Source organism: Pleurodeles waltl, chromosome 6, assembly GCF_031143425.1.
Source record: "Pleurodeles waltl isolate 20211129_DDA chromosome 6, aPleWal1.hap1.20221129, whole genome shotgun sequence".
Classification (NCBI taxonomy): Eukaryota; Metazoa; Chordata; class Amphibia; order Caudata; family Salamandridae; genus Pleurodeles; species Pleurodeles waltl.
The window spans coordinates 1,470,003,128-1,470,030,806 of NC_090445.1; positions in this window are offsets into that span (position 1 = coordinate 1,470,003,128).

Consider the following 27,679-nt stretch of genomic DNA (forward strand, 5'->3'; position numbering starts at 1 on the left):
TGGTTGTATTTTCACACAAAGCTACCTTGTCAGATTGATAAAAGAACATCAAAAATGATACACATAAATTTCAACACCTGCAACACCAAAACACCCCCCTGAATATAGTAGGGCAGGGGGGTCTTTAGCTATCAGAACACTCTCCAGGGCTTGCATCATCTGGACAATACTCATCACATAAAATAAACACATTTAAATTCTCACAGCGTCAGAATAAACTAACTGTAGATGCTTACAAGACTAGTCATTAACAACACTTACCAGATCAAAACGCTTCACAACTTCAGACCATCACAGCATCAGATTACTGCAAACCCACTCACTGCACCACAAGGATTACAACCGATTGAGACCTACATCATCAGGACTCACAAAGCAACACAATCAAAAGGTGGAAATTAACATCAGAACTCTGCAGGTGAGACATGTCCATCCTTAATCTCTATTGCTGTTGATCCAGCTTCTTTGACAGGCTCCAAATTCAAACACTAAAAGGCCCATAGCACCTAAATGCACACTAGTTTGAAGTGTGTGCCATATGTTCAAAAACCAGCATATGCACTCTGATGGATATACACACAACCAGACACTCAAAATATGTAGTTCTTTGAAAGTATGCATTAAAACGCACAACTCTGCAATAAAAGCCTGTGCACAAATGAGTGCAAACTTTCTTTGTAAACATACATCCTTTTGCACATAAACATGCTGTAAATATTGTAGGTGCTGCCCTATATCGCACAAGCACACACACAGTTTTAGACTTCTGAATTGTACATCAACTTCATGATCTTAACTACTGCTCATTGTGGGAGGCTGGCCTGGCTTATAGTGGGTACCAATAATGCTTACACCTTGTGCCAGGTCCAGTTATCCCTTATTAGTAGAGTAGTAGCGTTCTAGCAACCTAGGCTGATAGGGGTAGCTATAGCAGAGCAGCAAAGATTGAACTAGGAGACATGCAAATAAATACTTTATTTCAGTGACAATGTGCGAAAAATATCTCAGAGGATATACTCCCTTAGGAGGTAAGTAAAATACACAAAATATACACAACAAACCAAATCAGGTAAGTAAAAACAGTCAGAAAGTAATGCAGACACTGTAGAATACAATAGGATGCAATAGGCCTGGGGCAACACAAACCATATACTAAGAAAGTGGAATGCGAACCACGAATGGTCCCCTAGGCTAGTGTAATGTGTAGAGGGTCGCTGGGAGTGTAAGAAAACACTAAGGGGGTCATTCTGACCCTGGCGGTCTTTGACCGCCAGGGCAAGAATGACGGAAGCACCGCCGACAGGCTGGCGATGCTTCATACCCCATTCCGACCGCGGCGGTAAAGCCGCAGTCGCACCACCGGGGACGGCGGTGTCCCGCCGATTTTCCCCCGGCGGTGATAATCCGCAAGGGCAGCGCTGCAAGCAGCGCTGCCCTGGGGATTATCACACCCTTACCGCCAGCCTGTTTCTGGCGGTGTACACCGCCAGGAAGAGGCTGGCGGTAAGGGGTATCCAGGGGCCCCTGGGGGCCCCTGCACTGCCATGCCACTGGCATGGGCAGTGCAGGGGCCCCCTAACAGGGCCCCTGCCTGCTTTTCACTGTCTGCATGGCAGACAGTGAAAAGCGCGACAGGTGCAACTGCACCTGTCGCACAGCTGCAACACCGCCGGCTCCATTAGGAGCCAGCTCCTGTGTTGCGGCCTCATTCCCGCTGGGCCGGCGGGCGCTAACATGGTTAGCGCCCGCCGGCCCAGCGGGAATGTCGGAATGTGGGCCGCGGTGGCGGCCACTTGACGGTTCCCGTCTGGCGGGCGGCGGTAGTCGCCCGCCAAGGTCGGAATGAGGGCCTAAATGTGTCCAAGATACCACACCCTAAGACCCTGGAAAGTAGGGGTAAAGTACTACTATTTCCCCAGAAACACACTAAAGCCGTGGTAAAGGATTTTGCAAAGACCACAACAGACTGCAAAGCACTGAAGATGGATTCCTGGACCTGAAGACCTGCAAAGGAAGGGGACCAAGTCCAAGAGTCGCTAAAGTGTCCAGGGGGGCAGGAGATTACTAATCCCCGAATGAAGGTGCAAAATGACTGCCTCTGGATGGAAGAAGATGAAGATTCTGCAACAAAGAAAGGTGCTAGGAACTTCGTCTTTGTGCAGAAGATGTCCCATGGCGTGCTGGAGGATGCAGAGTTGTTTCCTTGGCAAAATCCAACAAACAAGCCTTGCTCGCTGCAAGAGTCGCAGTTGGATAAAAAGGGTGCTGCCCGGGCCCAGGAAGGACCAGGATGTCACCACTTGGGAGAGGAGACAGAGGTGGCCCTCAGCAACGTAGAGAGCCCACGCACAAACAGGAAGCAGCCGCAGAAGTCCTTGAACACAGGTTCAAGAAGACTGAACACGGAGGTCGTCTCAACACTGCAAAAGGAGGTCCCACGACACTGGGGATCAACTCAGGGAGCATCGCATCGCAGGGCGGGTCGCTGGGGACCTAGGCTGAGCTGTGCATGCAGGATTTCTTGGAAATGTGCACAGAAGCCCTTGTAGCTGCAGTTCACACGGTGCACAGGATTACTGTCCGGGGAGGGGAGGCAAGGACTGACCTCCTCCAAATTCGGACAGTTGGACCACTGGACAGTCTGGGTCACTTGGGTCCACCACCTGTGTTCCAGGGCCCAAACTCATCAGGATGAGAGGGATCCCAGAGTGCCGGTGAAGCTGAAGTTTGGTGCCTGCTGAAGCAGGGGGAAGATTCTGTCGACCCACAGGAGAATACTTCATGGCTTCCCGTGCAGGGTGAAGGCAGGCAGCCCCCAGAGCATGCACGACCAGGAAACAGTCGAGAAAGCCGGGAGGATTAGGCACAACAATGTCGCTAGTAGTCTTCTTGCTACTTTGTTGCAGTTTGCAGTGTAACATGGCCATGTTCAGAGTTACCATTGTGAAGCTACATATAGGTATTGACCTATATGTAGTGCACACGTGTAATGGTGTCCCCGCACTCAAAAGACCGGGGAAATTGCCCTGAACTATGTGGGGGCACCTTTGCTATTGCAAGAGTGCCCTCACGCTTAGTAACTTTGCACCCAACCTTCAGCACGTGAAGGTTAGACATATATGTGACTTATAAGTTACTTAAGTGCAGTGAAAATGGCTGTGAAATAACATATGCGTTATTTCACTCAGGCTGCAATGGCAGTCCTGTGTGAAGGTTTGTCTGAGCTCGCTATGGGTGGCAAAAGAAATGCTGCACCCCAAAGGGATCTCCTGGAACCCCAATACCCTGGGTGCCTAGGTACCATATACTAGGGAATTATAAGGGTGTTCCAGTACGCCAATTGAAATTGGTGAAAGTGGTCACTAGCCTATGGTGACAAATTTAAAGGCATAGAGAGCATACGTACTGAAGTTCTGATTAGCAGAGCCTCAGTGACACAGTTGGTCATTACACAGGTATACACATTCAGGCCACAAACTATGAGCACTGGGGTCCTGGCTAGCAGGATCTCAATGAGACAGGCAGAAACAAGCTGACATACATGTAAAAATGGGGGTAACATGCCAGGCAAGATAATACTTTCCTACACTCATTTAAAGTTGCACTGTGTACTAGCATGCACATTAAATAGTTGAGCACAAAGTCTGAATTAACATATGTTCTTTAACATGGTCAGAGCCCCTTGTATAAATTAAAATTCACCAACACGGATGTGTCCACACATGCATAACATATGCACTTGTACCAAAAGCCACTTCTATCTCCTCAGTAGTGGACTTGAAGCTCTGCAGATAGTTAACAGGCAAAGACAGTGAGTAGACTAGCCACAGCTCGACCCTGTGGCTAACAGGTTGTGTCCCGGTTCCAGCTGCAAGCGTTGGCAACTTCTTTAAAGTTAAAACTCTGTAATAACTTGAACCCAGGTGGGTTTTCCACACCTTCCACTACCACTATTAACTGCTGTCTACTGTGTTGCGAGGAGTACTGCACACACATCTCAGAGCTCACTAAGAAATAAATCAATAGTGTTCATTAAAAGGGCACATTTGTGTGAAAAGCAAAGTCTATTTAGAACTTATTTTTGTTTTGATTTGCTCTTTATCCATTCCCTGCAGTTAAACTGTCCAAAACATCACCAGAACTAGCTCTCATCTTTACAACCCATTGACTGAAATGTAACTTTCTCTTGCGTTTTGGGAACACTGGAGTTCCCTGTCCAGTCAGAAAGGAAATGTTTATTTTACCTGTTTAGGACACCGGAAGTGCGCAGGAGTCATGTTTGCAACTAGCTCCCATTTTTGTAGTTGGATTGATACGGAAAATGTGAAAAAAGTCATCCAGGGCAAAGGAAATGCCAATGGGGAAAGGCTCAACATCAGAATGTTTGAATAGTACAGCAAAAAGGATGTTTGCTTCGAAGCACCTTCAACAGGGTTTCTTTTCTATTACGCAGTTTGTTCTGGAACGTGTAGTTGTATACTTAGATTTGCTCTCAACATCAAAATCACAAGAAAAGTGCAGAGCAAAATAATTGCTGCAATTTCTAAAACAAAACAGTCTTAATTCAAACATATAGCTAACAAGCATTGGCAAAGCCAATGGGCCGCACCTATACACGACCTATTGGCTTTGCCAAGGTGTTTTGCCATGTTGTACACTAGTGTGGCTTTTGTTCAGCATGTCTAAAAGTTAATGGCGTGGAGTGTCCTAGAGTAGAGTGGAGGGAGTAGAGTGTGTAGAGTTGAGGAGAGAGGAGCAGGGGAGAGTAGTCAGTGGCAAAGAGTGTCACAGAGTGCAGTGTCGTAGAGCGGAGTGGTGTGGAGTGGGGGTGGAATAGGGTGGAATAGGGTGGAGTGGATGGAGTGGATTGAGGTAGTGTGATGGTTTGTTTTGGAGTATATTAAAACTGGATTGGGGTACAGTGGATTGGATTGAGTGGAGTGAGGTGTATTGGATTGGAGTGGGTGGACTTGATGGGGTGGAATGGATTCGTTGGGGTGGATTGAAATGGGTGGGTTGGATTGGAAACGGCTGGATTGGAGTGGGGGTGGATTGGAGTGGGGATGGGCTGGGAGGATTAGAGTGTAGTGGATTGGTGTGGATTGAGATGGAGTGAGTGGATTAGACTGGTATGGGCTAGATTGGATTAGGTGAGGGGGTTGGTGTGGTGTGAGGTGAGTGGATTGGATTTGGGTGGGTTGTGTGGGGTGGATTGGGATGTAGGAGGCTGGCCTGGTTTGTAGTGGGTACCTTGGGTACTTACACCTTATACCAGGTCCAGTTATCCCTTATTAGTGAAGTAGCAGTGTTCTAGCAGCTTAGGCCGATAAAGGTAGCTAAAGCAGAGCATCTTAGGCTGAACTAAGAGACATGCAAAGCTCATGCAATACCACGGATAGTTACATAGTACTTATGCACAAGTAAAGACAATACTCAGTGTTACCAAAAGTAAAGGTATTTATTTGTGTGACACAGTACCAAAAATATCTTAGGGACAAAACTCCTCCTGGAGGTAGGTATTATACACAATATATACACTAGACACCAAAATTAGACAAGTAAATAGTCATAGAACAATGCAAACAGTAGGAAATCCTATAGAATACAAAGGGAGAAACTAGGTCTAGGGGCAACACAAACCATATACTAAAAAAGTGTAATGTGAATCACAAATTCCCCCCCTAGAAAAGTGTAGTGTGTGCAGAATTTTTGGGAGAGTAAGAATACAGTAAAGGTAACTAAATTACCCCACCCCAGAGCCCAGAAAAGCAGGAGTAAAGTACTGCAAGTTTCCTTAGGACACACTACACCACATTTTTAGGATTTTGCAGCAGCCAACCAAGTCTGCAAAGAACAACTGCTGGATTATTGGACCTGAAGACTTGCACAGGAAGGGGACCAAGTCCAGAAGACGAAAGAAGTTCCAGTAAGGAAAGGAGCCCCTGGCAACCCAGAAGAGGTTTCAAAAGAAGAGTCCCCAGTTAGTCGAAGACTGCAGAAATGCAACCTATGAAGATGCCAGCGGGTTCCAGACAGATGCAAAAGATGTCCCACGGTGTGAAGATTGTTTCAGATGAGATTTCATGTTGGAAGGCACCAACAAGCCTTGGCTACGACAAAAAAGTGTGTTTTTCATTAAAATGGAGCTGGATGGACTCATGAGGGACCTAGGGGCCTCAACTCTGTGTGAGGATGAAGAGGCAGCTCTCAGCACTTCAGAAAGCCCTCGGGATGCCAGCCAGCACCATCAGAACCTGCAGGGTCTGGGTTCAAAGGAGGTGGTCTTTTGTCCAGTTTCCCGCCAGAGCAGGTGAGAAGGGGTCCCTGAACCAGTGTAGACTGGTTTATGCAAGGAGGGCACCATCTGTGCCCTTCAAAGCATTGCCAGAGGCTGGGGGATGCTACCCCTCCCCAGCCTGTAACTCCTATTTCCTAGGGAAGAGGGTGAAACACCCTGCACTCAGAGGAAATGCTTTGTTCTGCCTTCCTGGGACTGGGCTGCCCAGACCCCAGGAGGGCAGAACCCTGTCTGTGAGGTGGCAGCAGCTGTAGCTGCAGTGCAAGCCTCAGAGAGCTGGTTTGGCAGTACTGGGGGTCCATGGTGGAGCCCCTAGGAAGCATGGAATTGGCTCCCTAATACCAGATTTGGAATGGGGGGAGAATTCCATGATCTTAGACATGTTACGTGGCCATATTTGGAGTTACCATTGTGAAGATACATATAGGTATTGGCCTACATGTAGTGGAAATGTGTAATGGTGTCCCCGCACTCACAATGCCCGGGGAAATGGCCCTGAACTATGTGGGGGCACCTTTGCAATAGCAACTCACAATTAGTAACTTTGCACCTAACCTTCAGTAAGTGAAGGTTAGACATATAAGTTATTTAAGTGCAGTGAAAATGGCTGTGAAATAACGTGTGAGTTATTTCACGCAGGCTGCAATGGCAGTCCTGTGTAAGGGTTTGTCTGAGCTCCCTATGGGTGGCTAAAGAAATGCTGCAGCCCATATGGATCTCCTGGAACCCCAATGCCCTGGGTACCTAGGTACCATATACTAGGGACTTATAAGGGGGGTCCAGTATGCCAATTGACATTGGTAAATGAAGTCACTGGCCTACAGGGACAATTTCAAAAGCAGAGAAAGCATAAGCACTGAGGTTCTGATTAGCAGATCCTCAGTGTCACAGTTAGGCACTACACAGATTACACATTAGGCCACAAACCATGAGCACTGGGGTCCTGGCTAGCAGGATCCCAGTGAGACAGGCAAAACACACCGACATGTAGGTTTTTATCTATGAGTACTGGGGTCCTGGCTAGCATGATCCTAGTGACACAATAAAACACACATGACACATACTCACAAACAGGCCAAAAGTGGGGGTAGCCATGCTAGAAAGAGGCTACTTTCTCACATGGGGTGTAGTGCACAATTATGTGTCAAAACATAATTTCATAAACACATAAGAAAGAAACAATGTTGCTTTGAAATACTTAGAAAAAGAAAATCGTGATTTTTTGAGAAGAGCACCCACAAGCAAAAACAAAAGAGTGCAATGTGATAAAATAAGACTTGGCAGAAAAAAAGAAAGTTAGCTATAGAAAATAAATCGGTGCCATTTTCTTTGTCCTGTGGGCACATTTTTGCCAGTAACACACCTTCTGTTTGGATGGCACTAAACGTTAAAAAAAACAACAGAGTACCTCAATCACGTTGGTGGCAGCGGACGGGCACTAATTAAGTTGAATCAACCAGTGCATGGTCTCTGCTGCACAGAGAGGAACGTGAATGATGCTATGCCTGCAGTGCTGAATTACAAGGTTGTAAAGAAGAGTGCTGTGAAAGATAACAAATGGTAAGCAGTGGGCGGGCTCCAAGCCCTTCTTGTTCATAACAGTATCTTGCAGGCGAGATGCATGTACTAGCACAAGCTCTTGCAGGCTCAACCCAAAAAATGTACCTGATAAGTAGCAGATTAAAACAGAGAAAATATTGATCTACAATGGCAAGTAGAAATTCTGAAATCTAATGTATTTTCGATCATTTTTGAAGTTGCACGTCAACATGTACTAATACACCATGCATTAGAAATCTGTGTAATATTTTTTAAAGAATACTTGTACATACCCATAAACAACTTGGAGACACAGTTTCAAAAGCCACACTCACTGAAACAAATAAGAATTAAACAGAGATACAATACAATTTATCACCTGCTTAAATGAACAAAAGTCAGCTTAAATGAGAACAAACAGTTTTGGAGGTTTCATTCACCCCCATAAATTCACCAACTTCCCTCCAACTACATATTGTATGTCTACAGTCTAGAAAAAACCTACCCTTTTTTGCATTCTCTATTGAATTCAAAGTTGTTTAATTACATACCTATTGTGCAATTATGCATTAGTTTACATTTCAGGTTTTACTTCATCTTGCATTCCTCAAGAGTATAGGCTTTTTTCAAACAAATGTCTCTATTTTTTCCCATGCAACTTGTGACTCTTGCATAGTGCATACTATAGAATGAGTCGCCTGTGTGTGTCTGGGTAAGTTCTGGTTCTGGATGGGTGTGCATGACGGGGCATCATTGAGAGCTCTGGACTTGAAGCTGAAGGCAATAAGATTTTCTGACAGTGCATGTTGGTGGAAAATAAAGTTGTTCAGTCCAAATGCTCATCCAATCACTTGCCCTTGTCCATAGTACAAAGAACAATATGAAACCCTTCCTTTAAAGCAATCCATGTCAGTGATGCAGTCCCTATTTACATTTCACATTTAAAGTAAAATTAATGGGGAATCTAAAATGGCAGCTGGGTGTTCCGGCTGATTCGGTTCAGCTCTCCAGCCCAGCTTGTGCAATCACACCGCTCACGGTGGCTCCTTCACCTCTGCCGCGCACGCCACGCGCCCAGATCTTGGACAGTCTTTGCGGAGCTGCCGCACTACTGGGGAGGTGTGTGGCACGACCGGCACGACCAGCGTTTTTTCGGCAAGCGACAGACTGTGCCGCCAGGAGAGCGGGCCGCTGCGTTGCTTGGTTCGGGCCGCGCAAGCGTTTCAGGGGTGGATGCTCCCCTGTCTCGTGCTCACGGACGCCTCCAGCGGCTCTGGAGGTGCGGCTCTCGCCACCCGGTTTCTTCAATGGCGCCGAAAGCCACCAGGATGCCCCGGACATCGCGAGGAAAGTCTAACCTCGGGCCCATCGGGGGAAGGAAGGAGAAGAAACAGCTAGCACCTCTCTCAAGGGATCAAACAAGCGTTCGAGGTAGAGGAGTGCAGCAAAGTGTGCTTGTGATGGAGAAAGCAGTGAGGAATGCTGCCCAGGTCCCAGCAATATTTAGCCATACATTGAAATCTAAACGGACACCTCCGCAGAATGAGGCATTGAATGTACAATCTGGCACCCCTGGAGCCGATGGAGATCAGGCATTTGTCGCAGGAGCGGGGTCAGAGGGACAGCTAGTCTGGAGAAAACAGGTACACTTTTAAAAAATACCGGAAAGGAGGGGGGGCTTCCCTCGTTCTGATGGTAAGATGTCTGATGATCGAATGTCGAAAGAGGAGGCTAAGGAAGCGGAACTGGGAGAGACTAGCAGCAATGTAGAGGCCCGTAACTTAACCCAGAATACTGGTTCACAAGAGACTGAGGACACGTTTAAAATGTTTTCAATATCTGAGGCTAAAACCATGAGCTCAAGTCAGAGGGGGAAGGAGGAGAAGCTATCAGGGGCCAAAGGCGATCATGGACTGGCAGACACTGTAGAAAGTTTTTTTTCCCTATCTGATCCATCTAAGGACTCCTATTCAGATGAAGAGATTCCACTAACAGACTCTGACTTAGAATGTAGTTCCTCAGCCAGTATTTGGGCAGCAAATAATCTGACTTGTAGAAGGAAATCCTTGGAGCAGCCCAGCACCAGGGGTAATCTGGGGACAAAGCTTAGGGGGGATCTGCCTAATGATCAAGATAGAGTAGGCGAGATGCAGTGGGACTATGCTGCTACCCAGCAGGCTTTTTTGAAGGTAGATAGTACCAATGATATTTCAACAGGCCCCGTTATGGGGATCGCAGATCCAGCCGAGACCCACTCGCTGGAACTTATTTACCGCACCATGGTGCACAATCACGAGCAGGCCCAGAAGGAGAGCCGGAAGGCGAAAGTGTCAAATAGGCAACTCCAATCGTCTACCAAAAAGGTGGTTAAATCTTGCCAGGACATAAGCACTCGCATTGCCTCAATGGAGACTCGTACTGAGAAGCTGGAGACAGAAGTTAAAGCCACAGCCACGCAAACGGCGACACGGGGCAACAGATTTTGGATATCCAGTGGAAACTTGAGGATGTAGAAAACCGACAGCGGCAGAACAATCTGCAGATTTTGGGCATAGCAGCGGGCCTTGAGGGGCTGGATACTAGGGCCTATATAGTAATACTCTTTAAGAAAGCCTTTCCAGACCTTCTTGAGTGGAACTGGGAGACAGAGATTCAGAGAGCACATCGATTTCCGCTGATGAAAAAGAAACAAACGTTGGATGCTAGTAAAGGACAGAACTATCCAAGGACCATTATTATCTATTTTGGCAACTTTTTATTGCGGCAGGTGGTGTTTGAGAAAACTCGTCCCAATTCAAAGATAAATGTGGAAGGGGTATCTTTTTATACTAGACCATATTTTGCTCATGCCACGGTAGAGAGACGGTGGCGACTTAGGCAGCTGATTGCACCATTTCAGGAGCTAGGGGCAGAAGCATATCTGCTGAGCCCCGCACGTTTGAAAGTAATTTATAAATCAACTATGCAATTTTTTTTACCGGAAATAAAAGCAGGGGAATATGTGCTGTAACTGAAAGCCAGTAAAATTTAAAATTGAGCTGTGGGGGATGAGTTTGATTATTGGGAAGGTGGGGGTTGCGCCCTTTGAATGAGGTATTTTTCTATGCCCTAATCCTGCAGCTCTGGTCTGATAGTTGGTGTGGGTGCTTTTTCTTTTTCCAATATGGATGTTGCAGGGGGGGGTGGGAGCTGCTGTGATGCTGAAAAAAATATATATATATTTTTTCTTCTTTTCAATGAACGGGCGGGCTGGTGGGGTGAACGACTTCCATTTTACAGGCCCAGCGGCCTGGCGATTCCATTTGTAGGGTTTTTTATATAGGGAAGGGAGGGTAGGTTTTAAGGGGGGGTGGGGGTTAACCAGGGGTGGTGGTGGTAGAGGGTGTAAAAGGACACTCAGCAGGAAGGTTGGCGAAGATGGTAATAATATGTGGGGTGTCTTGAATGCTGATTTGGAAAAGATTGATTGGTCGGCCCAGGGAAGCTACGAGGGATTGTATCATCAAGGACACTATTTTCCCAATCTTGGAATTAATTAACAAAGCAGTACACTGTGAATGGCACTGTCCTGCTTCATTTCAATTGAACAAAAACAGACTAAGGTTATAGATTATCCTGATGACAATGAATCCTCTGGTAACCTTAGCTGTGACAACACTCCCTGTGAGTTTGCCTTCAAAGGCCCCTCAACTTCACTTCTTAGCGGCCCCTACCTTCCGCTCAAAAATAGGCTCTAACCACTACCACCTCCTTCCCATGGGAGATAGGACCAGTTCACAATATATATCTACCTTACACCAGCCCTTAATAAGGCAGAATCCAAACCCGGATTAATTTCCATTCCAGACTTCATCGATTAGAAGTTACCAGTTATTTCCTAGCTGAGTACAGGTTTACTTTTTATAAACACCAGTTGCAGGCATGCTTTTGTGTCACCCAACCACCCGCCCCTCTCTCTCTCAAAAAAAAAAAAAAAAAGGCGCACCTACAGAAATGTTTCTACTACCAGATTGCAAGTGCGTAGGAACTACACTATCAGCAGGGTGCAGCGCGAGGTGATGTGGAGATCCTATTTCATGATATATAACGGTAAGCGTAGTGCTTAAGTGACCAGTCTCAAGGCCCGTTGAAGCTCGCATTAGAAAGATGGGAACAATCAATAAGCAAAACTGGTAACAGAAATAGGTAAACTCCTCTGACATGGTACTGTGCATTCTAACCCAGTGCCTGGATGCAGTTCTGCAATGACCAATCAGTACGAAGCTCATTAAGACAAGCACTCATCTCCTCAAATAAAACACAAGTATTAGGCAATAGGTGTACTTCCGAGTGCCTCTGTGTGAGAGGGAGGTAGTGCATGACAGCATTGAGAAGAGCGGGTGTGTTTCAATTCCCAGATGAGATATATCCAAACCTATGGATGCCTAGCCACTGCTGATTATTGATTGATTCATCCAGCGGAGTGGCAGAATTTATTAGTAATTCCACATTACAACAGTAAAGCTGTGGGGGATGAGTTTGATTATTGGGAAGGTGGGCGTTGCACCCTTTGAATGAGGTATTTTTCTATGCCCAAATCCTGCAGCTCTGGTCTGATAGTTGGTGTGGGTGCTTTTTCTTTTTCCAATATGGATGTTGCAGGGGGGGGTGGGAGCTGCCGTGATGCTGAAAAAATGTTTGGTTTTTTTTTTTTCTTCTTTTCAATGAACGGGCGGGCTGGTGGGGTGGACGACTTAATTTTACAGGCCCAGCGGCCTGGCGATTCCATTTGTAGGGTTTTTTATATAGGGAAGGGAGGGTAGGTTTTAAGGGGTGTGGGGGTTAACCAGGGGTGGTGGTGGTAGAGGGTGTAAAAGGACACTCAGCAGGAAGGTTGGCGAAGATGGTAATAATATGTGGGGTGTCTTGAATGCTGATTTGGAAAAGATTGATTGGTCGGCCCAGGGAAGCTACGAGGGATTGTATCATCAAGGACACTATTTTCCCAATCTTGGAATTAATTAACAAAGCAGTACACTGTGAATGGCACTGTCCTGCTTCATTTCAATTGAACAAAAACAGACTAAGGTTATAGATTATCCTGATGACAATGAATCCTCTGGTTACCTTAGCTGTGACAACACTCCCTGTGAGTTTGCCTTCAAAGGCCCCTCAACTTCACTTCTTAGCGGCCCCTACCTTCCGCTCAAAAATAGGCTCTAACCACTACCACCTCCTTCCCATGGGAGAGAGGACCAGTTCACAATATATATCTACCTTACACCAGCCCTTAATAAGGCAGAATCCAAACCCGGATTAATTTCCATTCCAGACTTCATCGATTAGAAGTCACCAGTTATTTCCTAGCTGAGTACAGGTTTACTTTTTATAAACACCAGTTGCAGGCATGCTTTTGTGTCACCCAACCACCCGCCCCTCTCTCTCTCAAAAAAAAAAAAAACGCGCACCTACAGAAATGTTTCTACTACCAGATTGCAAGTTCGTAGGAACTACACTATCAGCAGGGTGCAGCGCGAGGAGATGTGGAGATCCTATTTCATGATATATAAGGGTAAGCGTAGTGCTTGAGTGACCAGTCTCAAGGCCCGTTGAAGCTCGCATAAGAAAGATGGGAACGATCAATAGGCAAAACTGGTAACAGAAATAGGTAAACTCCTCTGACATGGTACTGTGCATTCTAACCCAGTGCCTGGATGCAGTTCTGCAATGACCAATCAGTACGAAGCTCATTAAGACAAGCACTCATCTCCTCAAATAAAACACAAGTATTAGGCAATAGGTGTACTTCCGAGTGCCTCTGTGCGAGAGGGAGGTAGTGCATGACAGCATTGAGAAGAGCGGGTGTGTTTCACTTCCCAGATGAGATATATCCAAACCTATGGATGCCTAGCCACTGCTGATTATTGATTGATTCATCCAGCGGAGTGGCAGAATTTATTAGTAATTCCACATTACAACAGTAAAGCGGAATTCCTAAATTCCTCTAATTACACCAGCTAAATAAAAAATTCCGCCCACCACTAGTTAGGGCTCGATCTACCGGGCTACACCAGCTGAGTCTTGTGGCAAGTACAGGGTTCTTTAGCTGCAGGTACAGGGCTTCTTCAGCTTTTGTGTCACTAGAAGCTTAACAGGAGGCTTGCCAACTATCTGTTGAAATCTACTCACTTGCCCTTGGAACAAGTGGGAGCTGGTCCAGCATTTGGGGTTCCTTACCACAGGCCCAACAGCAGGATCAGCCCTTCTTTTCAAGTCCTGTCTTGGTGCAGCCAATCTTTCAGAGGTCCACAGCTTCAGCGGGTGCAGTACTTCTTCTGTTCTTTCCAAATATAGCAGTGCCCAGCAGTGTTTAGAGGCTGGCAGTCATAGGTGCCACTTTTATGTCAATTGAGTTTGTGGATGGGAGGACGCCCTTGCCAATGAGGCTACAAATCTTGTGAGGCATCTTTACTCACACTTGCATCATTTCCTGTGGGATTGACACTAAACAATCCCACAGTGCATTTCTCTGTCAAAATCCAAAATGTACCATTCTTTCCCTGGCCGTAGATATGTCACACTCCTGAGGTTTGTCCAGTATAATCATCCAGTCCTCCTGGAAAACATGTTCTGAAATGGGCTTTCTCCCTGTGGGACAGAAACTAAACTGTCTACCTACAAAAAGGATCAGCCATGCTGCAGTGTGACTCCTATTTGTCTATCAGAGAGGGCAGCCTCTTTGAAGCTGAGCCATCTTTGGCCACAACCCTCAAGCCATCCTGCTGCAGGACTCCCACCAACTGATCCCTTTGTTCCCCTTTCTGGGAGCATTGCATACGTCCTGTCAGGAGGACAGCAGGCTGACTCAGGTGTGACAACTGCTGTAGTTAATCAGAAATAGTTACTACAATTTTGGGGCAAGAAGGTGTTGATGGTGTAAAATCACCTTAATATTAAAAGTTACTTTAAAACTGACTTCAGCAATCAATTGGGTTTAATGCAACAATTAATTTAATACCTTGAAGTACTATATTTGGTGGTTTCAAATCAAAGTTAGCATCTAGTGGTTGTGCTAGTGAAACTTCATGTTAACCAATGGTGCTATCAACTTTACTACAGTGAAAATCACAATTGTGAGTTTTCACTGCCAGTACATGTAAATATTAAAAAGGAACGCTTGGGCATGGCAAAAGCATGTAATTTGCCATGTTGGATTTGACAGTTTACAAGCTGTTCGACTATGCTGCAGTTGGAGACCCAGAGCCATGTTTTCACATTTGTCACTATAGTGGTGGCATAATACGTGCTGCAGTCCATTAGTGGCATTTAACTCACTAGCCCTGGATGCACCTTACACCATATACTAAGGACTTATTGGTAAGTTAAATAGGTCACTCAGGGATTAGAAAATCACAAATACATTTTGAGGGGTCTGAACACATGCACTAGGTCCTGGTCAGCAGGGCCCAGTGCACTTCAGAATCAAAAAGAGAGAGAGAATTGAACAGCCACCATATGTTTAGTGCACTGATAATATGCCTGGGTACAAATAGGAAGGCTGGAGAGCAGTGGTTCCCAACCTGTGGTCAGGGGACCCCTGGGGGTCCATGAAGCCTCCTCAGGGGGTCCGCAACTGTTTAGAAAATGAAACAATATTAACAGATAAGGTCCCCAGCTTTCAGTAATGACTCATTCGGGGGTCCCCGGATTCTAATAATGATTTGGTGGGGGTCCCCGGATTCCAGTAATGATAAAGTGGGGCTCCATAAAAGTCAAAAGGTTGGAAACCACTGTTGTAGAGGAAATCTGGCAATCATCATTTAGGAGTGGAATAATTACAGAGGGTGGAGCTTAGGGGATAATTAGAGAGAACTGATGTGGCTGGTCATGCCAGTGTCAAAAGCTCAGCCGTTAAGACTTCACACCAGTTAACTGTTGAGGAGTATACAGGTGAACCTTGGTAATTGTTTGATTGTTTACTAAACACTTTGACCAGAAAGAAGGTAAGAGGAATTAGGTTGCAGAGTGCCACACCAAGAAATTGTGATAGACCTGATAGAAAATGACCTAATTCAGATGGCAGAACTAAAGCTATTTAACAGGTTAGGAAGGATTTGTTGGACAGGAAGGAATGCCATCTTTCAAGAGCTTATACCTTTCTATCTCAACAAGGTGAATGAGGGTGCAAAAGGTAGGCAGCCATTGACAGGTATCAGGAAGCATGGTTTAGGAAGAACAATATAGAACTAAAGCGCTCAGATTGCATTGATGGGATGGGCTTTATCTGTCCTATGTGAAGGCAGAGGACGAAGGATGGAGATACTTTTGATTAAGCACAGGGAAGTAGTGATGCAGCTTTTTGAAACAATTTGGATAAGAAAAGAACACCTTCTGGGTAGAGTTTTCCAGACATTGTTAGATCAGCAGAAGCTATGTTAGTAAAATATTTAAGTGATGGTTAACTTTTTCAGGAATGTGAGGAGGGTGAGATGATAAAACACCCCTGCAGCTGGCCAAGGCACCAGAGGGACTAGGTGAGAAAAGACTGGTATAGATGGTAAAAAATGTAAGTGACCGGTAGGTCTGAGCGGGAGCAGGAAGGTACATCACGGCAAAGGGAGGTGCAAGAAATGAAGCTGCCCAGTTGGCTTCTTCTTTGCTGTCTGGGAGGTGAGGGGGGCTATAGATGCAATTTGATTGATTAAGGAGTTGGGGAAGAGGTACAGAATTGTACATGTATCATGTCAACTGTTAGGTTTTAACTAGTCTGTAAAGCAAAGGGGCAGACAATGTATTTTGGGAAAGGACATGTCTATGGGCCTTTCATCTTCTTCAAGGCTATTGTGTTAGGGATGGATCCCTGATTGAGTGGAGGTGTCGGGTGACATCATTGGTGGGGTAAACCATACCTTTATAGGAGGCCAGGAGCACACTGTGGCATGTCAGAAAAGGTTCCCCTTTGGATTCTTGTAATTGCTGTTCATAGTTTCAGTCACTCACGAGTAAGTAAGTGTTTCAGATCAGTTTTTGCAGTTAATTTTGCTGCATTCCTTGAAAATGGGTTTCTGGATGAGTCCCTGTGTTTAACAGGAAGTTTCAGTCCAAATTCGGGTTGCATGAAATGCTACTTGTATTTCATCAAGCTAAGTACAACTCCAAAGTGGGCAGGAATGTCCTCGGGCTTGTCAACCTAATCATTCCCAGGCAAGCTTTAAAAATACGGTGGAGAGGAAGCATACTGTAAGCAAAGTCCTGCACTGCATTCTGATAATTTTAGTTTGTGATATTTTCAGTAACTTACAAGTTAGGATGTATTCACCATTCCTTTGTCAGTGTTGCTTGAGATGGACTTTTCTCCCTTCTTGAATTTAAAGAACCTTTCGGGGGCTTTAGAGTTGCTTTGTGAAGAAAATCTTGACAGGGGTTTTTCTGATGTGCAGTGTTTGGATAAAGCTGACATTGTCACTCTTGCAATAGAAAAGGCTGGCAGGGCAGGAGAAAAGTAAATTGCCTTATAGGCCTGACAGAGGATTGTGAAAGCAAGAAGAGGAGTGTAAGGGAAAGAAGGCAAAAGGACAAGTCTATCTAAGCAAGAAAAAAGTGTTTATAACAAGCATTGACAATGTCAATAGCTCTAGCTTTAATGTGCTACACCCTGTCTCACACAAGCACACGCTCACCCTGCACACAATTTACCCTGCATTCACATAGACACACCCCTCACCGTGCCCACCACACACACTGCATTCACACAAGCATATTGTTCACCCAGCAACTCACATAAGAATAACACTCACCCAACACTCACATAGGCGCACCATCCCCAAACACTCACGAAGGCACACTGACCAACCTGCACTCACACAGGCACAGTGAGTGTGGGCTCTTATTCAGACGCACTGCTTACTGTACACTCATAGAGACACAGCTCATTCTACACTCAAACAGGCACACTGCTGCTCCCGTACTCATGCAAACATTTAGCTCACCCAATCTTCATGTATGTGCACAGGTCACCCTGCACCCATAGACAACCTCAACCTTCACTCGTACACTTAGGGTAGAGAGAGACCTTGTTTGTAGTAGCTGCCCATATGCATTTGTGTGAAAAATACACTTGGGCATATTGTGCCAAACAGCAGTAGGCTCCTCCTACACAGTAGGATAGTCACAACTAATGTGCATACAATGTTTGCTGTCATTCCGTCAGCAAATGCAGAGACAACAACTGACTAAAAACTGACATGCACCAGCAGTTTTATAGCACCTCATTGTCTTCTGCAGTTTCTAAATGAATAGCAGATTTTACTATTACCTAAAATAAATTTACTTATTAATTAAATTCAGAAGGATGGAAATCTGCAATTTGTCCTGCTGTGAGCCTCACCTGACAAGCCACACGGCCATCTGTTTTTGGATTATCTTGAGAGTGGCTTATGGCCAGGCCTGCTGCAAAGTGAATAGATGGCACTGACAACATAACAGGACCTTTAACATGTTAAACACCCTAAATAGGGCTATGCATGCTCTTCCAGGTGAAGGGACATTCTCTGCCCACAGTGTCTAATAGTGTCTTTCTGTGTAGACCTTAACCACATCTGAATGCTGTCATATTTTTTCCCATTACAAGCCTCATCCAGACCATCCATTGTTGAAAGCTCCAGAAGCCTTTCTGCAACTGCCCAGCTGACCTGCTGCAACTGGACCTACCTGCAACTGGACTTGCCATTACTCTGCTGGCCTCTGCTGGAGTGAGTTCCTTATCCTCAAGAGGTGCATTCCAGGTTCTGGACCCTTAGTGTGGCATAATTTGAGCTCCTTCTTGAAGAAAAGGAGAAACACTAAGGTTTTGGAGCTCTTTACGACCACGAATGGGCCTGTGCAGACTGCGTACGTGACGTTCTGATGATCCCGACTCTGCACTACAGCAACCACTAGTGATGACCGTCAACATGAGAGCTGCAGTTCGTGCTATAACATCATCAGGGCTCAGTGATCGCCAACATTAAGCCTCAGCAATGACCATATGCTATACCTGGCAGGATCTTTCAGTTACAGCAACAACCATCCCCGATGCTCGAACTGCTATTCGCCCTACAGCATCGGCCATCCGTGACGCTTTTCCTGCTCCATGTGGCCTCCTCCAAAGGAAACGGAACTCCTTGTGCTGGACATTAGAAGGTACATTTTTCAGTGGGACTAACCTGGTCCCTGTCACCAGCCCATGCTTCATCACAGTCGGCCTGAACTTGTGACTTTCACCAAGTCTTGCACAACCAGATTTCCGCGAGTGGCACTTTGTGCTTTTGGGTTCTATACATAATTTAAATCTTTAAAATTACACCTATTCAATTTTTGCCATTTTGGTGTCAAATAATGTATTAAAATGTACCCTATTTTTCTAAATTGGTGTGGGATTTTTTTGTGTTGTGTTTTCTCTTTAATCCTATTTGTGTGCTGCATAAATACTTTACACATTGCCTCTAAGTTAAGCCTAACTGGCTTTGTGCCAAGCTACCAGAGGAATAAGCAAAGGTTAATTGTGACTTTTGGTGGTTGACCCTGACAAGGACTGTAGCTGTTGTTCACCTCCCCCCCCCCCAAACAGCAACCTAAATACTTACAGCTACCCTGTCCAGCTAGTCACAGGTACACTTAAAAGTGGATGGGAACGTCCAAATGAGGGGGAATAAGGGGATCCTTATAGGAGGAAGGCTGGGAGGTTTGGCTGCTGATGGCATGGGGAGAGAGAGCTGGAGCCAAGATAGATGGGCTAATTTGCTGAATGGAGGTAGGGAGGTATGACTTTATCAGTTTGATATATAAGGGTTACATTAATATGGCAAATGAAAAGAGCAGTATTTTTGTGGGGGCAGTCCTGCATCAAACAAAATTACCTTTTATCAAATCTTAAGAATATGTCGGTCGGGCCCTCATCATCTTTCCAAATTAGGCCTGAGAATGTAAGAGTGAATAGCAAAAGTCATGATTACCCTGCAGACTTCAATAACAGGTACTAAAATCAAGTAGCTAGAAGAAGAACTAGAATAACAACAAAAAAGAGATGCTCTCTTCTTACATTAATGTGAAATATTCATATACTCATCACGTCACTAACATTTAAAATGCGACATTTGCGGCAGGTAGTGCCATTATCTCAGTTTAGAGAGCGCCTCAAACCCTACAATTATCAACAGAATCGCAATTAAGAAAGAATAACTCGAAACAAGATTCCTGTAGAAGTCACCTGTCACGTCTCCGTTGAGATAACAATTTGATTCACATGGGTAGGAACCTACAAATTTGCACTGCAGAAAACATTAGCCGACCATGAAGGAAACAGCTCCCGGCATGATTGATACAGAAAGGAGTTTCTGATTGGAAAAGGAAAGGGAAGGTCCCGCTAATGCGACAAAATTATCAGACTAAATTGCTTTTAACCAACTGATCCCAGATGTTTTACAAGTTACAAAAGAATAGAGGTAACTGTTTTCACAGGAAACTATATTATAATTTTAACCCATATAGCTGATGTCGGAGGGTAGGGAGGGTATTAAATTTAACAGTTGGAAAACAGCACATTGTGGTCCTCACTATGACATTGCTGGTAAATCCCACTTACCGCCATGCCGACTGACGCCAACATACCGCCACCGCGGCGGATATCCGCCAAACATATTATGACACTCACATACCAATCCGTCACTATACAGCCACATACACATGCCCACCAGCCCAAAGGTCAGTTATAAACTGGCGGTATCCAAACTCACGCCGTTACGCCAACAGAACAACGCCAACAACATTATGACCCACAAATCACCATGGCGGACATTTAATGGCGGTAAACCATTGGCGGTACATACCGCTGTGCTCAAAATACACACACACATACAAAACAACACTACATTTGTCAATTCAAACTACACATACCTGACACACATACACACACCACAAACACACCACTATAAAACACACACCAACATTACCCACAAACCTTTACGAATACAAACAATTGCCACCAGAGAGTGACAGCAAGAGTACTCACACTACCAGAGCCACGTACCACCATCACCTATACACCACCCACACACCCACACCACTCACACCACACTCACGGCACCACAACGGCACCCCAAGTTCACTGAGGAGGAGCTAAGGGTCATGGTGGAGGAAATCATCCAGGTAGAACCACAGCTTTTTGGATCACAGGTGCAGCAGATATCCATTGCTAGGAAGATGGAGCCATGGCGGAGAATCATGGACAGGGTCAACGCTGTGGACAGCACCCACGGACAATGGATGACATCAGGAAGAGGTGGAACGACCTACGGGGGAGGTGCATTCCATAGCAGCAAAACACCAACTCGCTGTACATAGGACTGGCGGTGGACCCCCACTTCCTCCTCCCCCACAACTAACAACATGGGAGGAGCAAGTCTTGGCAATAATGCATCCTGAGGGCCTGGCAGGAGTAGGAGGAGGAATGGACTCTGGTAAGTCAAATGCCTATTACTATCAGCCCCATACGTGTATGCCATCACATACCCACACCATCACCCCCACTCCCATCACATCACTCCACCACCTCCCACAATCCCCACCATCACAACACACTCATCCCAATACCAAGCCGTGCATGCAACACCAATGCATGGACACCCCTAACTGACTTGCATGGACACCTATCACCGCAGCATGCACACTAAAGAGATTCACCTAGCCCACCAAATAACAACTCACACAATGCAAAGCTGCCAGGGCAATAACAACAATAGACGGCAACACACCCATGCACAATATGTCACACGCAGAAACAATAACACTGCATTTACATCCCGGAAGGTAACCCACCCAATGTCACTGGCGAAGAGGTGCCAGCAACATCCAGTCCCCCCACAGAAGAGGCCCACAGTGATGACAGTAGCTCTGGTTGCCTGGTTCTGGATGACCAGCCTGGCCCATCAGGGACCTCCAGACAATCGGTTACCCAGGCACACTCTCACACCACCACAGAGCCTCCCCCTCAGGAAACACAACCACTGCACCCACCCAGAGGGTCCATACCTCTGTCTCCAGGACACGTCAATCAGCAGTGTGTCCACCACTTCAGGGACCCCAGGCCACCCCACAAGGTCAGTGGCAGTTGGCAGATAGTTCAGGGGACTGAGGCACAGGACTACAGGGAAGCTGGGAGGACGGCTGTGCGACAGGAGGAGGACAGGCTGAGGGAACCAACCCTCCAGGAAGCACTCACAGCGATCCTGGGAGCATACCAACATTCCCAGGATACGCTGGGCCAGGTCCTGGACAAGCTGCAGGAGAATATGCCGCTGCAGGAGGGACAGTACCTGGGGATCAGGGAGGACTTGAAGGCCATCAACAACACCCTGGTCTCCATTGCAGGGGTGCTGGCAGACATGGCCAACAGTATGAGGGAGGCAGTGGAACACCACCGGGCTCCCGACACTTTCCAAACCACTGAACAGCCCTCCACCTCCTCTGCTGCTAGAGGACAGGAGACCCGCCACAGGACTCACATGCCACCAGCACCCCTCCACCTGCAGAAGGAGAACCACCCTGCAAACGTTTCCTGCAATCCAGGCAGAAGCCAGAGACTATTGCCAAGACCCCAAGCCGTGAAAGAGAGTCTCCTGACTGTCACCCTTGTGTCCCACTCTGTCACCCTGTCCACCTTGAACTGCCATTGCTCCCCTTCCTATGCCTCCTTGGACACTGCACCTGTGCTACCAATATACCATATAACCTGTGCTACACCTGACCTCCATCATCAACCGAGCCAATTGCACAACCCCCTCTTATTCAGAGCACTACATTAAACACATTTGAAAAATGGAGTATGGAGTAGTCAAATGATTTCTAAATGTATTCCTTTACCAATGTTCAAACATTGCAATTCAACTTTACAGTAATGTTCACATAGGAAAGACCTGTAGTTGGCTGCACTGAACACATCAGGAGCAATAGAGGGGCACCAACATCTGCAAAAAGAGATGCCAAAGGGTACACTAAGTGGGCACAGAAGTAGGAATGTACAGCCTGCCAGTGACAATGTCACACATCAAACTGTCATTAATATGTGTATGAACACTGTCTTACCTGTGTCTCATTGGAAGTATTGATGAATAATTGCACTTCTGTTGTCCTCATCCTCATCCTCTGCCTCCTCATCTTCACTGTCCACAGGATCCACTGCTGCCACGCGGTCATCTCCAGCCTCCTCCTCCTGCAAAAAGCCACATGGCGTCGCAAGGCAAGGTTGTGCAACATACAGCATGCCACAATGATCTGGCAGACTTTCTTGGGTGAGTAGCACAGGGATCCACCTGATGGAGGCAATGAAACCTGGCCTTAAGGAGACCGAAGGTCCTTTCTATAATACTTCTTGTTCGCCCATGTGCCTCATTGTAACGTTCCTCTGCCCTTGTCCAGGCATTCTTCACAGGGGTCAGTAGTCATGAAAGGACTGGGTAACCAGAATCACTTGCAAATATCGAGGGACAACTGTTAGCCACACACCCACTCTTAGTGCCTACACCGTACCCATACACCAACATCCACTGGGTGGGAACCAGGGCTCACCTATTAGCCACACCCTCTGCCTCTGGAGTTAGGCCATCACATTTGGGATGCTGCTATTCCTCAGGCTAAAGGCACCATGCACAGACCCAGGATACTTTGCATTAACGTGGGAGATGTACTGGTCTGCCAGGCACACCATCTGGCCATTCATGGAGTGAAAACTCTTTAGATTTCTGAACACCTGTTCATTTCGCCTGGGGGGACAAATGCAAATTGTGTTCCATCTATTGCCCCAATAATGTTGGGGATATGTCCCATTGCATAGAAGTCAGCTTTCACTGTGGCCAAATCCTCCACCTGGGGGAAAACGATGTAGCTGCACATGTGTTTAATCAGGGCAGACAACACTCTGGTCAGCACTACTGAGAACATTGGCTGTGACATTCCTGCTGCCAAGCCCACTGTCACTTGGAAAGAACCAGTTGCCAAGAAATTGAGCACTGATAGCACTTGCATAAGAGGGGGATCCTGGTGGGGTGACGGATAGCAGATATTAGGTCAGGCTCCTATTGGGCACACAGCCCTGTGATTGTGGCCCTGTCAAGTCTATAGGTGAGGATAATGTGTCTGTCCTTCATTGTTGCCATGTCCACTAGGGGTCTGTACACGGGGGTATGTCTCCATCTCCTATTCATCTGCAGCGGTTGCAATGTATGGAGCAAAAGAGTGAGCAGCTGGTCATTATCTGTACATTGCAACCACTACAGTTCAATGCATATTGTGATTGTAACATTATTTTGTTGGGATATGTCCAAATAGTGAATTTGTGCACTGTGACGCAGTTAGGATCCATGGCCTGCAACCCCCCCTGAAATGGCGTCCACCTGTCCTGTATGGATAGACAGGTGGAAATGAGGAATTCTGCTGATGTTGTGCGCTGTTGCAGGAGGCGGTAGAGAACTGCTGTGCAACTCCTCATTGGTTATCATTAGGCCTTATGGGGTACAGTGGCCAATGGTGATGTACGCCGGCGGTTACGGTACACACCACCGTGGATGTGACCGCCATTTTCTATCTGTTCAGTCACTTGCTACCTGACCTACAACAGGAGAGGACCTACACTGCAAGTGCTGCTGTGACCTGTGTCTGGAACCGACTGTGGCTCGTGTTACTGGGGGAAGGGCCCCTGCCCTCACCTCGGCAGAGTTGGAGCGACTGGTGGATGGGGTCCTACCCCAGTATCGACTGCTGTATGGGCCTCCAGACCAACAGCTGAGTACACTATGAGTACGATGCCTGGGGCGTGAATACATGGAGTGCTGACTGTGAAGACCTCATGTAGGGGGGGGTTGGTGGATGGGCCCTGGGTAGCGTACAGCATGTATGCTGGGCCATGTCTCTGCTAATAGGGATAGGAAGGAGCATGGGGGCCATAAGTGGAACAGGCAGGACGGTCAGACTAATACCTTTCCCTGTGTCTATTTCCATGCAGGTCAATGCCGATAAAAAGAAGGGTATATACTGTGCCATCACCAAGGACATGTGGACCCTGGGGGTCTAGGGCAGGTGGAGTACCCACATTCGCAAATAGTGGGAGGACCTGAGACACTGGGCACGGAAGATGGCAGAGGCCCAGCTGGGGATGGCCTCCTAACAAGGAAGGGATGCCCGTAGAACCCTGACCCCCTTGATGTCCCGCATACTGGTGGTGGCCTATTAGGAGCTAGATGGCCACTTGGGGGCATCACAGCAGCCACAAGGGGGTGAGTACAGTGCCCTAATTTACAGCTTAGTGGGGCGGTATCCCGGTGGGGGGTGGGGGGTGTAGGCCCTGTGGGTGCACCTAGGCCAGGCCTGGCATTGCAGAGTAGATACCATGTTGAGCAGGGTTCTGATGTGAAAGTCCTCCAAACAAGCTAGTAGGCATCCAGTGCTGGGCAGGGGTCTGTGGGCCTCAGGTATGGTGCAATTTGCGTTAGGTGTCCCTATCCAAGGGCTGGTGACTAGCATTGTGACTGGTAGTGCATTGCCTAATGCGTAGGGCTGTTCCCTGTGTGTGAGTGTGTTGTGTACGGCAACGGTGGTGTTGTTGCCGCCATTGACCAAGAGTATCCTTTGTCTCTCCCCCCCTTTTTGTTTTGTTACCCTGTCCTTATGTGCATTAGCATCATCTGGCGGAGGAGCAGAGGCACGGGCGACAGAGGGAGCTGCATCCCACAGGATCCAGGAGGCTGAATCCACCGATGGTGAGGGCACCAGTGAGACAGAGGGCGAGGGGAGCACCACGGCGGAGACTGGAGGGGACAGTTCAGACACGGATACCACCTCCGATAGAAGTTCCCTGGTGGTGGCGGACACCTCTGTGCCCCCCCCAGCTACAGGTACAGCTGCCACCCCCGTACCAGCATGGCCCTCCCTGCAGCCCCTCAGTGAGTTTCCCGTGCCCGCTCACCCAGGACAGTGGGCATCTCCTTCGCCCCAGGCACCTCAGTCCCTGCCCCAGTTAGCCCTGCTGCCCTGAGTGAGGAGGCTATTGACCTCCTGCGATCCATCTCTGTTGGGCAGTCAACCATTATGAATGCCATCCAGGGACTGGCTGCCCAAATGAAACAGTCCAATGCATTTCTGGAGGGCATTCACACTGGCTTGGTGGCCCAACAGAGATCGATCCAGGCTCTGGCCTCCTCTCTGATGGCAGCCATTGTCCCAGTTTCGACCCTCCCCCTCCAACTTCTTCTTCCCAATCCCATTCTCCTCAACCCCAACCTATCCCAAGTGCACAGTCAGACGAGCAGGCACCCAGGACAACACACAAGAGTGGACATGGAAAACACAAGCACCACACTTCATCCCACAGGCACTCACACAAACACCATCCAGAAGCAGACATTCCAACATCCACTGCCTCCACTGTGGCCCCCTCCTCCTCATCGTCCACCTCCTTCCCAGTTGAGTCTCCAATCACACCTGCATGCACTACATCCTCATCCACTACCACCATCAAAGCACATCTATTAGTACACACCCTCACTGGCAGTCACCACCCCCTCATCCATGCACATGTCCCCTGTGTCCTCTCCCACTGTGTCTGTTCCCCCTCTTCCCAAAGTACACAAACGCAAGCACTCAGACAGCCATCCACCTCACATCTGCATCCAGCCCATGCACCTGCACTCAAACACAGCAGACTGACACCTCCTACCACCACTCCCAATCCATCTCCCTCTTCCCGCCCCATTGTTCCAAAGAAGCTTTTTCTCACCACTATTGACCTCTTCCAAAGCTCTCGCCCCATCCCTCACATCAGGCCAGGGTGGTCAAAACCCAGGCAAGCACCTCAGACACCCAGTCCATGGGACAGTAGTGTCCCCAGCAACTCCAGGTGGGAAAGGATCTCAGCCACCGGCCAGCCAGATGGAAAGGGTGCCTGCCCCAAGTGCTTCAAGGAAGGGCAAGGAGGCAGCCCCAGCTGCCGGAAGGAAGGGCAAGGAGGCAGCCCCAGCTGCAGGAAGGGCAAGGAGGCAGCCCCAGCTGCAGGAAGGAAGGGCAAGGAGCCAGCCCCAGGGTCAGGAAGGAAGGGCAAGGGGCCTGCAACAGCAGGCAGAGAGACAAGAGGCCTGGTGCTGGGACTCAGTTGAAGCCCCCACCACCAACCATGGTGCTGCAGCCGTCCGAAGCTGCAGGGGATGGGCTGGAGCCTCCCCCCACCACTACCAGCACCGCCACCAGCACCGCCACCAGCACCACCACCTCCCCAAGTAGGCAGCCGTCCAAGGCTGCAGGGGATGTGCTGGAGCTTCCCCCCACCACTGCCAGCTCCACAAGCAGCACCACCACCAGCACCACCACCTGCCCCAGTGGGCAGCTTTCTGAGGCTGCAGGAGATGGACTGGAGCCTCCTCCCACCACTACCAGCACCACCACCAGCACTGCCACCAGCACCGCCACCAGCACCGCCACCAGCAGCCCCAGTGGGAAGCTGTCCGAGGCGGCAGGGGATGGGCTGGAGCCTCCCCTCACCACTACCCGCACCGCCACCAGCAGCCCCAGTGGGCAGCCGTCTGATGCTGCAGCGGATGGGCTGGAGCCTCCCCCCACCACGGCCAGCTCCACAAGCAGCACCACCACCAGCAGCCCCAGTGGGCAGCCGTCCAAGGCTGCAGGGGATGGGCTGGAGCCTCCCCCCACCACTACCAGCACCACCACCAGCACCAGCAGCCCCAGTGGGCAGCCGTCTAAGGCTTAGGGGATGAGCTAGAGCCTCCCCACCACTATCAGCTCCACCAGCAGCACCACCACTGCCACCACTGAGCAGCCGTC